This window comes from Narcine bancroftii, chromosome 12 (genome assembly GCF_036971445.1).
Source record: "Narcine bancroftii isolate sNarBan1 chromosome 12, sNarBan1.hap1, whole genome shotgun sequence".
In the NCBI taxonomy this organism is placed as follows: Eukaryota; Metazoa; Chordata; class Chondrichthyes; order Torpediniformes; family Narcinidae; genus Narcine; species Narcine bancroftii.
This window is the reverse complement of record NC_091480.1, coordinates 33,487,132-33,501,043: the sequence shown is the minus strand read 5'-3', so window position 1 is coordinate 33,501,043 and position 13,912 is coordinate 33,487,132. Positions and strand designations below refer to the sequence as shown.

Below are 13,912 nucleotides of genomic sequence, written 5' to 3'. Positions count from 1 at the left end.
CTGGGGCAAGAGGCCAAAAGCATTGATTTTTTCTGATGCAAATCCAAATGAATCAACAAAGTGGAGGGAAATGTGTAATTTGAACGATAGCTTCGGCAAGATGGCATCACAAAAGTGGTTAAGGGGCCACATCACCAGATTCTGTAAGATGAAGCATAACATAAATGGAAGAAAGAAATAAGATAATAACGATTTCTGAACTTAACCACATAAAGAAAGCAAATGATGCTTCTAATGCATGAGCGTTCACAATGCAAACTGGGAAGGAGCTGGATTAACGAAGGTGTTATGATCCTTTGTTGTCATGGAAGCGAGTGACACTGACTGCAGTTTTACACTGATGAGCCTGACTGAATGTGTAGCTCAGTTGTCAGAAAGCATCGCGCGTGAACATACAAAAGGCACAGCTACATCTGAAAATTTGTGCAAGTGAAAGCCTCGAAATAGTTGGGACTGCTGAGGTGACCAGGGAATAACAAACAGAAGTTGAAAGCTTAATATTGTTGCAGGTTCCAGAACCAACCTTTTTTTAATGGAGGTGGGAGATGGGGGCGGGGGGGGGGGGGGGGGTGTTGTTTGAAAGGATTTCCCCTTATTGGAGGAATTTCTCTCATTTGTATAGGGTGAAATGGAAACATTTCAGGAGGTGCTTAGGAAAAGCAAGGAGGCTTTGAAAGATGGACCTGATGCATTGTTTTAGATGAGATTACTGTGGATGCCGACATTGGTTCAACCAGTGCCTCAGCCAATGAACCCAGAATTGGAGGCAGAAGTTGACAAGATTTCAGACAGAATATAGTAAACCTGGAAAGGACTTTGGGTGGCCATTGTACTAGTGGTAAAGCATTTTGTGGAGATTACAATTCAACGTCCCTGCAAAGGTATACAATTCCTGGAATAGAAATCTCCTTTTCAGTTCAGCCTGAGGCAGTCCACTACATTGGGTACAAATCAAACACAGCAACCAGTAAGGTTAGCAGATCAATACAAGTTTTGAAATACCAACAGACACGGGGTTTACTTGCACCCTTCACAGGTTGGCCTGCACTTGCTCTCTCTCACAGAATCTTTGAGCCACTGCCGCTGAGCATTTCTAGGGTCACCTGCATGTTATTCCACTTACGGGATTCTTGGGAGATGAACATTTACAGAATCTAGATGTTTTGAGCAGTCTGAAAAAGGTTTAAAATACATATGTACGTTCTGGCAACTGACACACATTCCTTGGAACACTGCTTGAATAATAAAGTTCAAAAGAAGGTCACCATCAATGATTTAATCCTTAAAAAACAGGGAAGCCAGACTAGAGTGGGCAAACAATCTACGCCTTAAAAAGCAAACTACTCATTCAATTAGTCTCAACAGCGGTGACTGACCTGAAACGTTGGGCTGAGCATTTCACTGTATGTTGCCGGGCTTGCTGAGTCCCTTCAGATTCTCATTTGAAGTGAGGTCACAAGCCTGCCTTCCAAATGGAATCCTTCCAGGGCTCAAGAACCCCAAATGCTCAAGTGTGAAAGGGGCAACTGCGTGGAGGAGGTAAGCACTTTTCCAGCACCGCTTGTGTGTCAGAACGAGCAGCAGTGTTTCCCTCCTGTCCACAAAAGCTGATCTGATCTTTTGTCCTCGGTGGTTGACGTTCCCTCCCTTGATTACCATCTCCCCATCAATGCCCATCCTATTAGTACACCACTTCTGCAACTAGCAAACCCCACTTTCAGCCAATACTTCCACCACTCGCCATTGCTGAAAAACATCCTATGATCTCAAAAATTCCTCAATGTCACTGACTCTCCTCCATAATCACATACTCCTTTTCCATAATTGAAGCTTGGCAACATCACCTACGTTCTCCTACAATCCGACACACTCATAACACCAGCCTGTTGTCTCAATTTGCCTTCAACCCATGTGATTTGTCCCCACCTCTTTACCAAACTATGACCATTTGGGCAAGAAGGGCTCTCAAAGGGCCTTGGGTGCTGAAGGCTTCCTAATTGTATCGGAGGTTTGGATCTGGAGCTTGTGTTGCCAATGGTTTGAACTGGAGTCTCTGCGGCTACAGAGGTTGCAGGAGCACTGGAGGTGAATCTACGAACATTTCATTGACCCTGAAGAGATTCTCTTTTGCTTCTCTTTCTCCTACTGTTAGGGGCACCGAGTAATGCTCGTAGCGCCTCATTGTTTGCTTTATGGCAGATAAAAATTGAAGTACATCAACTTCAGGATAAAAGGGCGTCAATTTAAAACAGATACGGAAAAATGACTTTTATCAGACAGTCATGGGTCTGTGGAATTTGTTGCCACGGGTGACTGTGGAAGCGAGGTCACTAGGTGTATTTAAGGCAAAGATTAACAGGTATTTGAATGGTCAGGGCATCAAGGCATTCGGGGAGAAAGCTGGGGAGTAGGACTGAGTAGGTGAATGGATTAGCTCATGGTTAGAATGGCGGAGCAGAGTCAGTGGGCCAACTTCTGCTCCTATATCTTGTGATCATATATATTACATTTCTAGTCTATTATTATGTGATAATAACCATATAACAATTGCAGCATGGAAAGAGGCCAATTTAATAAAAGGAATCTTTAAACCCAACCATACTCTTCATTGTTGATCTCTATCCAAGAGTGAGGGAATCTACCTACTCCTGGGCTGGACTCTCCACTCTATCTGAAGAGGAGACAATCCCATTAACATCAGTAGCTTCCAGACAGGGACCCTTGTGGGGAAATAATTATAATACGTTCAGACCAGAATTCCCGCACCCCCCACTGGCAAACATTCCCCTCTGAAGAATGAGGTTTTGGAACAATTTCAAAAGTGTGAATGTTAATCTTAGCATTTTACTGAATGGAAACAGGCCCTTTGGCCTAACTTGTCCATGAAGACCAAGCTAATCCCATTTGACTTCTTCAATCTCCACTTAAGCAGATAATATTCTCATGATGTGCTAGGAAGGTGAGACTTAGCTAAATTGCTGATGTTAAACTTTGTAAACATTGGAGTGCCCTTGGAGATTTGTTGATAAACTTAAAGGAATACTTGTCAGATTGCCGAGGCACAAGATGCTGGAATCTACAGCAAAAATGCTAAAGACTGGAGAAGCTCAGTGAGAAAGGTTATATCCACAGAGAGAAATGGCCAGTTGATGTTTTGGGTCAGGACATGTTTTGGAGGAGGGTTTTGACCCCAAAAATTGACTAACCATTTCCCTCCATATTGTGCTCTTCCAGCAGTTTGGTTTTTTTACTTGTAGAATTCCACCCTTGTACTCAAAGTAGATGCTGTTTACCTTAATGGCCTGTCATAAGAATCTTCAGATCAAGGAGATGTGATGTTCCCCCATTTTTCAGTTAATTTATTTTGTATGGGACTGTTCCTTTAAGAGAACAGATTTAACAAAAACCAGCAAGGTTTAGAAAATGACAGTGAACTAGCAGCAGGATTCAAAGACAGCATGTTCTTAACTTGGATATCTTAGCAGAATGAAGGGAGAAGCCCTGATGCAGAGCCCATGTGACTAGCAGTGCACATTTTGCTCAGGAGGCCATTTTTAAGAAGGCAGCTCAAGAGTAAAGAGCTCTTCAACCTCCTTTGTGGGAATGAGAAACCCACTTGGCCTCATTGTGTGGTTATAGACAAACTGTCAGATTTCCTTCTGTTAATTATAGAGGGATGAGAAGACCACTTCGACTGACCCATGAAAAGGGTTCTAATTGCAGAAGAAATATTGCACTCTACTTTGACTGACCCACAGAATGGATTCTCCTTCATGAACTGCTAACTTCAGTTCAAAGCCTGTGTCTCTCACCCACCTTAAAACCTAGTACATAATTCCCTGAAAGTTGAGTCACATGGAGTGAAGATGTTGGCCTTCATAAATCAGAGTATTGAATATCGGAGTTTGGATGTCATGTTGAAGTTGTAGAAGGCATTGGCAAGGCCAAATTTGAAATATTATGTGCAGTTTTGGTCACCAAATTATAGGAAGGATATAAACAGAATAGAGAGAGTGCAGAGGAGATTTTCAACAATGTTGCCTAGGTTTCAGGGTTTGAGTTACTGGGAAGGTTGAGCAGACTGGGACTTTATTCCCTGGAGCATAGAAGATTGAGAGGTGATTTGATAGAGGTATTTAAAATTATGTGGGGAACAGATAGAGAAAATGTGGACAAGCTTTTTCCATTGAGAGTGGGGGAGCTTCAAACAAGAGGACATGGATTGAGATTGAAAGTGAAAAGGTTTAGGGGAAACATGAGGGGGAATTTCTCCACGCAGAGCGTGGTGGGAATGCGGAATGAGTTTCTGGCCGAAGTGGTAGATGCTGTTTCAATTTTACTATTTAAGGAAAAGTTGGATAGGTGTATGGACGACAGAGGTGTGGAGGCTTAGGGGCTGGGTGAGGTCAATGTGACTAGGTGGGAAAAAGTATTCGGCATGGACTAGAAGGGCCAAACTGGCCTGTTTCTATGCTGTCATTGTTATATGGTTATATTACATGGTTATGTGTGTCGCATCCACTTAAGGCCTGTCTGCCTGACCCATCCAAAGACTGTGTGTTGCATTCATCTAGGCCTGCGTGGTTCAACTATCTAAAGCCTGCACGTTGCATCTATTTCAAGCCCATGTATCATCACTGGATTTCTAAAACTGAACTTTAAACTTTGAAATTGAGCCTTGAGCTGTTGTGGCTTGGAGTATTTTGCACACCAAAATATTTGTGCATAGTTAAAGTTTAAGTGAGATAAGTGCAGATAAATCTAGTTAAGTTAATTAAATTAGATTAGATGTTATATAATTGTTGATAAATAATTTAAAAGATTATTTTAAATATAACACGGTCTGGGCTAATTTTTATCGCTGCTGTCAAGAACATAACAAAGGCCATCTCCAAAACATTGTGGACGGTCAGCACTGGGAAATGGATTCCTTGTCCAAGATCCACCCAAAATAGTCCCAAACTTTGAACTGCACAGCGAGGGTAATCTTGAACTGCATTCACAATGGATGGCAGGGTGCTGCATAAAAGCAAATAGAGGATACACCCAGTAGGTTTAAACAAACAGCCACTCTATATATTCCTGCCTTACATGCTGATTTCCATTAATGACTGTTACATGGCAGTATTAAATGGGCATCAATGAAAGTGATAGCAAGCGACATCCGGCTGTAGGCTAGCAAACTTGTAATAGCTGACACTACCTGGCCATGTGTAGTAACTGATATAATTTTCACTGACATTTAAATGTTGATTGAGTAAATACATTCTGACACCATGCTAGATGAAACACTGCTTCTGATGCTCCATATACAACCGAGTCCTAATAAATAAACAGACTATTATAATGGACCAGATTTTGCTGTAGCAGGGTACCTAATGGCAGTTGGTATTAATTAGATTTATTTGTACAGGACAACCAAGAGGACACCCTCAACCAATGAGATTGGAGGATTCGCAACTGAACAGCAGGAGGTCCGAGAAGGAGGGTGAACTAGTCTGGATGAATTCAATTCTATAACAGATTGGTTGACAGAAATTCATGTCTTTACTACAATGCAAGAACATGCAAGTAACAACCCAACTGCAAATGTTGCCATTGAGATCAGATGCTGGCATTAGGCATTGTCTGCCAAATTTCAAATGACACACTGATACATCCACACATTTCAGCTTAGTTTAAAGTTGGTTTTCTTTTTCAGACTGGTGATGACCTCACTCAAGTTCTGATTAAGCCATTGATATTCAAAAGCATTTGGCCGCCTGGTTCTTCTGCATCCATCTATTTGATACAAGGCAATAATCTTACTTTTGTTGTGGTACATGATACAGGTTTCGTTTACATTTACTTTTCAACAAGCAGCTTCATGACATTTGATGCCTTTCTTTCTGGTTTTGCTTGCTTTCCAGACCCGTTTACTGGCTGCGCTGACATTCATTGTCTATCTCAGAAAGATGGCTGACAAAGGTTGGCGGCACAGTTGGCGCAGCAGTTAGCACAATGCCTTTACAGCGCCAGCGACTGAGACCGGGATTCGAATCCCACGCTGTCTGTAAGGAGTTTGTAGGTTGTCCTCACGTCTGCGTGGGTTTCCTCTGGGTTCAAACTGTACTGCCAGTTGTAGATTAATTGAGTGGCATGGTCAAAATGGCCTGTTATCCTACTGTATGTCTAAATTTTTTAAATAAAATTTTTAAAATTTAAAATTTAAAATTAAAAGTGCCAGTGAACTGTTTTCAGGGAGTACATGTACACTCTGCTCTATCTGAACATCCGCCCTTCGCCTGAAGCTTCTATGTTTCCCCTGGTGGCTGAATCCAGGACAAAAGGGCATAGTCTTAGAATTACAGGGTACCCATTCAAAACAGAGATGAGGAGAAATTTCTTTTACCAGAGGGTCGTGGATTTGTGGAATTTGTTGCCACATACAGCTGCAGAGACCTGATCATTAGGGGAGTTTAAGGAGGAGATTGATAGGTATCCACTTAGTCAGGGTATCAAGGGATATGGGGAAAAGGCAGGAAATTGTAACTAGATGTGAGAACAGTTTAACTCAGGGTGGATTTGCCAATCAGACTTGATGGACTGAATGGCCTACTTCTATTCTTTTACCTTGTGAACATGTATCATTGGAAACAGCCCCTACAGCAGAGTCCTGTGTTAGCAGATTGCTGTGTTCACTTCATTTTATTTGCATGGGACTCTCCCTTTAAGAGACCAGATTTAGCAAAAGCCTCCAGGATTTGGAAAGTGACTGTGAACTAGCAGCAGGCTTCGAAGATGGTATGTCCAAAAAGTGAGTGAAGGGGAGCAGCCCTGGAGAAGCCAGGGGCAGAGACCACGTGACCAGCTTCTGGAAAAGACAGTACACATTTTGTTCAAAAGGCCATTTTAAGGAGGCAGCACAAGAGAAAGACCTCCTTTGTTGGACTGAGAAACCCATTTGGTCTCATTGTCAGACTGTCAAGAATTCCTCCTGTTGATATAGAGGGATGAGAAATCACTTCAACTGACCCCCGAAAAGGGTTCTCTGTTGGCGGAAGAAACACAGCAATCTTCTTTGCATGACCTGAAAAAGGGGTTCTAATTGCTGCTGAAGACCCTTATCTCAAAAGGACATTTCTCTGAAGTACCAGAGCAAAGGTTTGCATGAGTTAATCAACCTTCTGTCACCCCCACCCACCCCCCCCCCCAGTCTCTTTCACCCACTTCATGAACTGCTCCTTCCAGCTAAGTGCGTGTCTCTCCATTCTAAGGCCTGTGTGTCTCAACCATCCTAAAGCCTGTGTGATGTATCAGTTTTAAACCCATGTTCCGTCACTGAAGCTGCCTTCCCAGAATGAAGCCTTGAGCTGTAGTGGCTTGCACCATTCCACACACTGATATATTTGCACATAGTTAGAGTTTAAGTTAGATAATTGTATATAGATTTAGTTAAGTTTAGATAAGTTAGTTAAATTAGAGTAGGTGTTATATAATTTTTGATTAATAAATAAAAATATTATTTTAAATATAACACTGGTTTCATGTACGTAACAATTGCTATATACATGTTGTGGCAGCCAATTAGGTCCTTCTTGGAAAGGAATTAATAATATGCAATAAATTAAACTAAAAAGAGATAATAAATACAATGGATAGATAATAACTATTCAGTTACAGTGCAAGAAAAAAAGTGGTGTTACAATAGTGCAGACAATTCTTTTGTGGTAAAAGATCAATCAATTTGTGTAACGGGGGAGATTAAAGAGTCTGATCACTGTTGGAAGGAAACAGTTCTTGAACCTTGAGGTGCTGGTCTTCAGGCATCCATACCTTCTACTCAACAGGTAGCAGAGAGAAGTGGTGTGTCATGTTCCCCTGACCCCCTCCCTAAGACCATGATCATTTCCTAGGTTTTGCTAACTTTGAGGGCAAGGTTGTGGTTGTGACAGAGCTGCTGTATCCTGCTTCAGTACGCTTCCTCATTGCCGTTTGTGATTCTGCCAACAACTGTGGTGTCATCTGTAAACTTGTAGATAGCGTTGGAATTGTGCCTGGCCACACAGTGGAGAGGGTCAAGAACTTCAAATTCCTGGATCTGTCCTAGACCCTCCATGTTGCTGCAATTATGAAGAAGGCCTGCCAATGGCTATATTTTGTGAGGTCTTGAGGAGATTCGGTATGACACCAAAGACTCTTGGTGTACAGTGGAGAGCATTGTGAGTGGTTGCATCACTGTGTGATATGGAAGTGCCCAATCTCAAGACAAGGAAAAACTCCAGAGGTTAACTCAGCCTGTGACATCATAGGCACCAGACTCCATTTCATCTAGGTCATTCACATGAGGCGGTGTCTTAAAAAAGAACCCTCTATCTTCAAAGACCCCCACCATCCAGTCTTACTCTGCTACTATCGGGAAAAAGATAAAGGAGCCTAAAGATGAGCACTCAGCGGCACAAGGATGGCTTCTTCCCCGCTGCCATCAGATTCCTGAACGATCAGTGAACCAAAGACACGGCCTTACTTTTCTTGCACTATTAGTTTTATTTTTTTATATTATTATTGTGAGGGTTTATAATATAAATGTTTGGACTGTGATATGCCGCTGCAAAACTCCAAATTTTGTGACTTGATCACGAAAATAAATTCTGATTCTGATATCATAACATAACAATTACAGCACGGAAACAGGCCATTAGGCCCTTCTAGTCCGCACCGAACCAAACACCCCTTTCTAGCCCCACCTCCCTGCACAATGCCCATAACCCTCCATCTTCTTCTCATCCATAGACCTGTCCAACCTTTTCTTAAATAATACAATTGACTCCGCCGCCACTATTTCTCCCGGAAGCTCATTCCACACGGCTACCACTCTCTGAGTAAAGAAGTTCCCCCTCATGTTACCTCTAAACCTCTGCCCCTTAATTCTTAACTCATGTCCTCTTGTTTTAATCTTTCCTCCTCTTAACGGAAATAGTCTATAACATAACAATTACAGCACGGAAACAGGCCATTAGGCCCTTCTAGTCCGCACCGAACCAAACACCCCTCTCTAGTCCCACCTCCCTGCACAATGCCCATAACCCTCCATCTTCTTCTCATCCATATACCTGTCCAACCTTCTTGAGCCAACGTCTTCATATCTTCAATGAATAGGTCAGAGCCTGTGATAGACTTGGCTATGTTTGTTGTCTTCTGTGTTCCTGGACACTTGAATAACCAAACCAGGTTGTGATGCAACCAGTCAGTATTCTTTCCACAGTAAAGACACATTCCAGCAATGGGACTCAAGTCCTGAGTAGTTTGTGAAAACTATAAGAGTCACACTGGATCTTACTGGATGTCATTAGTGATGAGATGTCTTGCAAATGGCAGTGACTATCTTGCCATGTGACATTACAATTTGCTCCACTCATTCTTGTCCTCTCAGGACATTTAGACATATGTTCTACACTTGAAAAAAAAGTCAATTTTAGAAATTGCTCACCTGGGAGGAGTGAAGGGGGCTGGGAAATATGTTGCTCAGTGAACAAGGACAAAACCAGTCTTTGTGCTTACACACTGGATGGCAAATACTTTCTTGTCTGAGACCTTGCACATGCGATCCCCATGGGCAAATTCAAATTGGAACTTCAGAAAAATTGAAAAATAGTTTTGGTGATTGGCATTGAAAGAAATGTGGTTGATTTGCATCATGTAGAGTAAAAACCATTTTACACCTCACCGAATCCCTGTTGGTTATGGCAGAGAACAACACACCCACCTAACCAATTTCAATTTTGATAAGGAGGCTAATTTCTACCAACTTTTGACACATGCTTGGCACCAGCGCCAACTAACTCGATCCAGATTCCCAACAGTTGCCCTACTCCAGGGTAAAGGGTAGAGAATGATCAGGTCAGCAATTGCTTTAGTTCACTCTGGCTTCTGCCTCTTCCAAAGTCCATGAACTATTAAAAAAAAAGTGACTTCCATTTGTTTGACACCTAATGTGGCAGAAATGTTTGCACCAGAATATTTACTCATATCAAATCCTTGTTGATTCCAACACACACAAGACATGTAAGGTGCAACATGAGGCAAATTTCAGAATGTCACATGGCTACAGTCAATTATAGAAGTGATATATTTATCACTTACCGTGACAGTGACTAGGTACTGGCAGAATGTGGTTTGGGGGCAGAAGAGTAGGGAGCTGGGCCGACTCACAGGAACTCATATTTCTCTGTCTATCCTCAAAGACCTCTGGTTTATCTTGATTATTCTGTTTCCAAAGAAACTGACAGACAGGTGTCACTCACACATACACTACAGCCAAGCTGAGACATTTCTATTTCAGCTACGTGCTAGCTAAAGGATCATTTAACTTTGTTTATTTCTTGCAAAGCATGGCCACGAAGTAGGCATGCATGGACTCTACTAGGCCACAAGGTTTAATAACATTATTTTAAGGCACACAACTTCCCAATAACCGAACAATGAACTCTACAAAACGGCTGTCAGTAAATAAAAACAGTAATTTTTCTGAAATACCTAGAATGATAAAGCAGCTTCTTTGAAATGTGGTTCAGAGGCCTTACAGATGTATTCTTTTTCTTCTATCCTTCTCTCCCTCCCTGCAACTTAAAATGAACTTTTCTTTTACCCTGTTCTGTCCTTAACTATTGCCTGATCTCCTTAACATTTTCAACATTTTTTTTGTTTCTTTGGACCAGATTTTTTAAAATTTCCAATCATTCAAATACAAACTTATATCTTCCCTCATGACCAAGTCAGTGAAAGGATAAACCATCACCATATCACCATTTACGGAGTGGAGACAGGCCATGTTGGCCTTTAGAGTCCGCACCGGTTCACTGATTTTGTGCGCCCTCTAATGGTCCCATTCTTCTGTCTGGTGTGCGTCTGCGTGCAAACATTTAGAACTTCAAGTAGCTGGAAACGGAAAAGCAAAAAGAAAAATGCTGAAAATATTCGGTAGGTCAGGCTGCAACTGTGGGAAGATAAACAGAGTCATCTTTTCAGGTTGGACATCGTCGGAACACCTGTGAAGCATTTTTTCCCCAGCCTTTTCTATTTTAATTGCAGGAAGTTTTTAATCTTTGCTGAGGTTTCTTCCAACAATGCATGATCCTGAATGAGCTTGGCTAGAAAGGCAAATGGCAGTCAGGCTAGCTCCTGATCAACATCTCCTCCATTTTCGGCTCTTCAGTCCTGATCCACTCTGCCCCCAGACACCACAAAAACAAGATTCCCCTCATCATCACCTACCACCTCACCAGCCTCTGCATCCAACACATTATCTTTGGTCATTTGTATCGCCTACAATATGATCCCACCACCAGACACATCTTTCCCTCTCTGCCTTCCCACAGGGGCTGCTCCCTCTGTGACTCCCTCATCTACTCGTTCCTTTCCGTTAATTGCCCCCCTTGGGACTTTCGCCTGCGAATGCCGGAAGTGGCACATTTGCACTCACACCTCCTCCCTTGTACTATTTGGGGCCCCAGCCCTCCCAAGTGATGCAACACTCCACTAGTGAATCTGAGGGAGTCATCTACTACATCCAGTGCTCCCATTGTGACCTTTTCTACATTGGAGAGACTGGACGCAGACTGGGAGGTTGCTTCACTGAAAGCCTTCACTCTACCCACTTCAATGTCAAGGACCTCCCAGTGGCCAACCATTTCAATTCTGGTCCCCAATCCCACACTGACATGTCTGTCCATGGCCTCATGTACTCTCAAACCAAGGACACCCATAAATTGGAGGAGTAACACCTAATATTGTATCTGGGCTCTCTCCAACCGGACGGCATTAACATCGACCTCCCTGTTTTCCCCTTTCCTCCTCCCACTGTTTTCTTTCCTCCAGCTCTCCACCCCCTTCCCTCTCTATTCACAGAGACATCCTCTCTCCCCTTGTTTGCTGGTGTGCCCTCCCTTCCTTATCCACCCATTACCCCAACGTGGGTCTATGGCCCTACCCCCTGCCCCTCCCCAACCACCATTTTGTTTGGGTGCCTGCCGACATTTTGCTCATACCTTGATGGGGCTCAAGCCTGAAACGTTGGTTATGTATGCAATAGAAAGTGCACTGTTTGACCTGTTGAGTTTCTCCAGCATCATGTTTTCATTTCAACAACAGTGTCTGAAGACTTTTGTGTTTTACTTCTAGAAACCTGTAACAGAGCATTGTGGTGCTGCAGGTCGTGCAGCTCTCTCACAAATCCAGAGAGCTGAGTTCAGTCCTGAGCCACGATGCTGTCCACGTGGAGATTGCACCTTCTCCTTGTGACTGTGTGGATCAGCTTTAGGTCCTCTCACATCCCAAAGACATATTGATTGGTTGGATAATTAGTGACTGTAAATTCCATCTTGTGAAAGTAGCTGTTCAGAGAATCACAGGATTCTTAATGGGTATCAGTGAGAGAAAAAACTACAAGGAAATATTGGGAGAATGCAATTGATGATATTGCACCTAATGCTGGCAGAGACAATATACGCCAAATGGACTCCTTGTCTTGAAGAAATATATGAGGGTATGTGCTTACTGACAACCTCAGACAGTCTCCCATGCAAAGCCACATACCACAAATGATCTATTTTAGGACATTTTCTGCAGATGTTGTTGAAGGCAAAGGGACAGTCAATGTTTTGGTGGAGGCCCAGCACCAGGATCAAGCATGCAGAGGGAAGATAGCCAGTAAATAGAAGTGAGAGAAGGGGTGTGAAGGAGGCTGCTGGATGAGAGGTGAAACCATACACAAGAGGTACAAAATTTAAAAAAAGGGAACAGATAGGAGAGTCAGATTGCAACCCACAATATGAACATGAACCTCATGAAAAGGAAACTGAGGTGACACCAAAACTGATTTACTGATATAAATTCAAATGAGTGTACAGTACATTTGCAAAGCTACATATCAGTGAGTTGATGGTGTGAAGTGTATGATTCACAGCAATTGGTCTATTTTACAGAAAACTAATATGTTCAGGAAGTGAAGTTCAATGACAGGAAAAAAAACCAAAAATTAGATTATGCTCTTGCAATTAAAAATGTGAATTTCTTTAGAAAATTGCATTAGGAAGGCAATTGTATATCAATTATTTGCAAAATAACCAATCTTACCTGCTTATGGTCATCAAACTTAATTGCAATCACCCAGTAATCTACCCACAAGCTGATTTTAGCACTGGATTGTGTTTTTAATTTAACAAGTGATTATCAGTTCTCGTGGGGAGAGTATAAAATGGGAGGTATCAGTTTCATCAGTGCTATTTCCGTCCCTGCTCACATCAAAAGCCTAATGGAAACACAGCTGCTCATTCACAGAAGCATTGACCCAAGTTCAATCCTGACCTCAGGAGTTGTCTGTCTGGAATTTACACCATCTCTTTGCAGCTGAGTGGATTTCATCCAAATGCTCTGATTTCCAACCTGATCCCAAAGAGCTTCTTATCAAAGCACTGTTCCTTCTCAGCTGTGGGTGTGTGTGCGCACACACATTCTGCAACCAGCGTACAAAGGGACCTGATGTCCGCACAAAAGGCCAGTTACCTAAAATAATCTAGGAATTGATCATTATACTTATTGAAAATAATCTCTTAGCTATCTTACCTGTATTATGTTAAAACAAGTCAATACAGTTTTATCAGCCATGAGAGATGGGCTGTGCCAAAATTGTATTAAAACAATTTCATGTTCACATTTGTACAAGCCTACAGTGCGCACATACTTTTGGCACCGGTACAAAATTTGCACAGGTTAAGATTTTTGTACAAACTGACTACTAAAAATTAGAGGGAACACTGCTCATGCCATCTGTAAATTGCCCCTAGTTTATTTACATAGCAGAGATCCAGAAGGGATTGGATGGGCACCTGATAATTATGGTTAGGCTTATAATTTACCATGGGTATGTGACCTA

At 42.3% G+C, this 13,912-nt stretch overlaps 1 protein-coding gene across 1 annotated transcript in view; it reads right to left on the bottom strand.

Annotated features, from left to right (window-relative positions):
* The window catches only part of LOC138747007 (lipopolysaccharide-induced tumor necrosis factor-alpha factor homolog), a 46,426-nt gene extending 45,027 nt beyond the window's left edge, over positions 1 to 1,399 (bottom strand). Inside the window, exon 1 of the mRNA XM_069905837.1 lies at positions 1,377 to 1,399. The gene's annotated coding sequence lies outside the window, so the exon portion shown is untranslated. The remainder of the gene's footprint in view (positions 1 to 1,376) is intronic.
* Between the last annotated feature and the right edge of the window lie 12,513 nt (positions 1,400 to 13,912).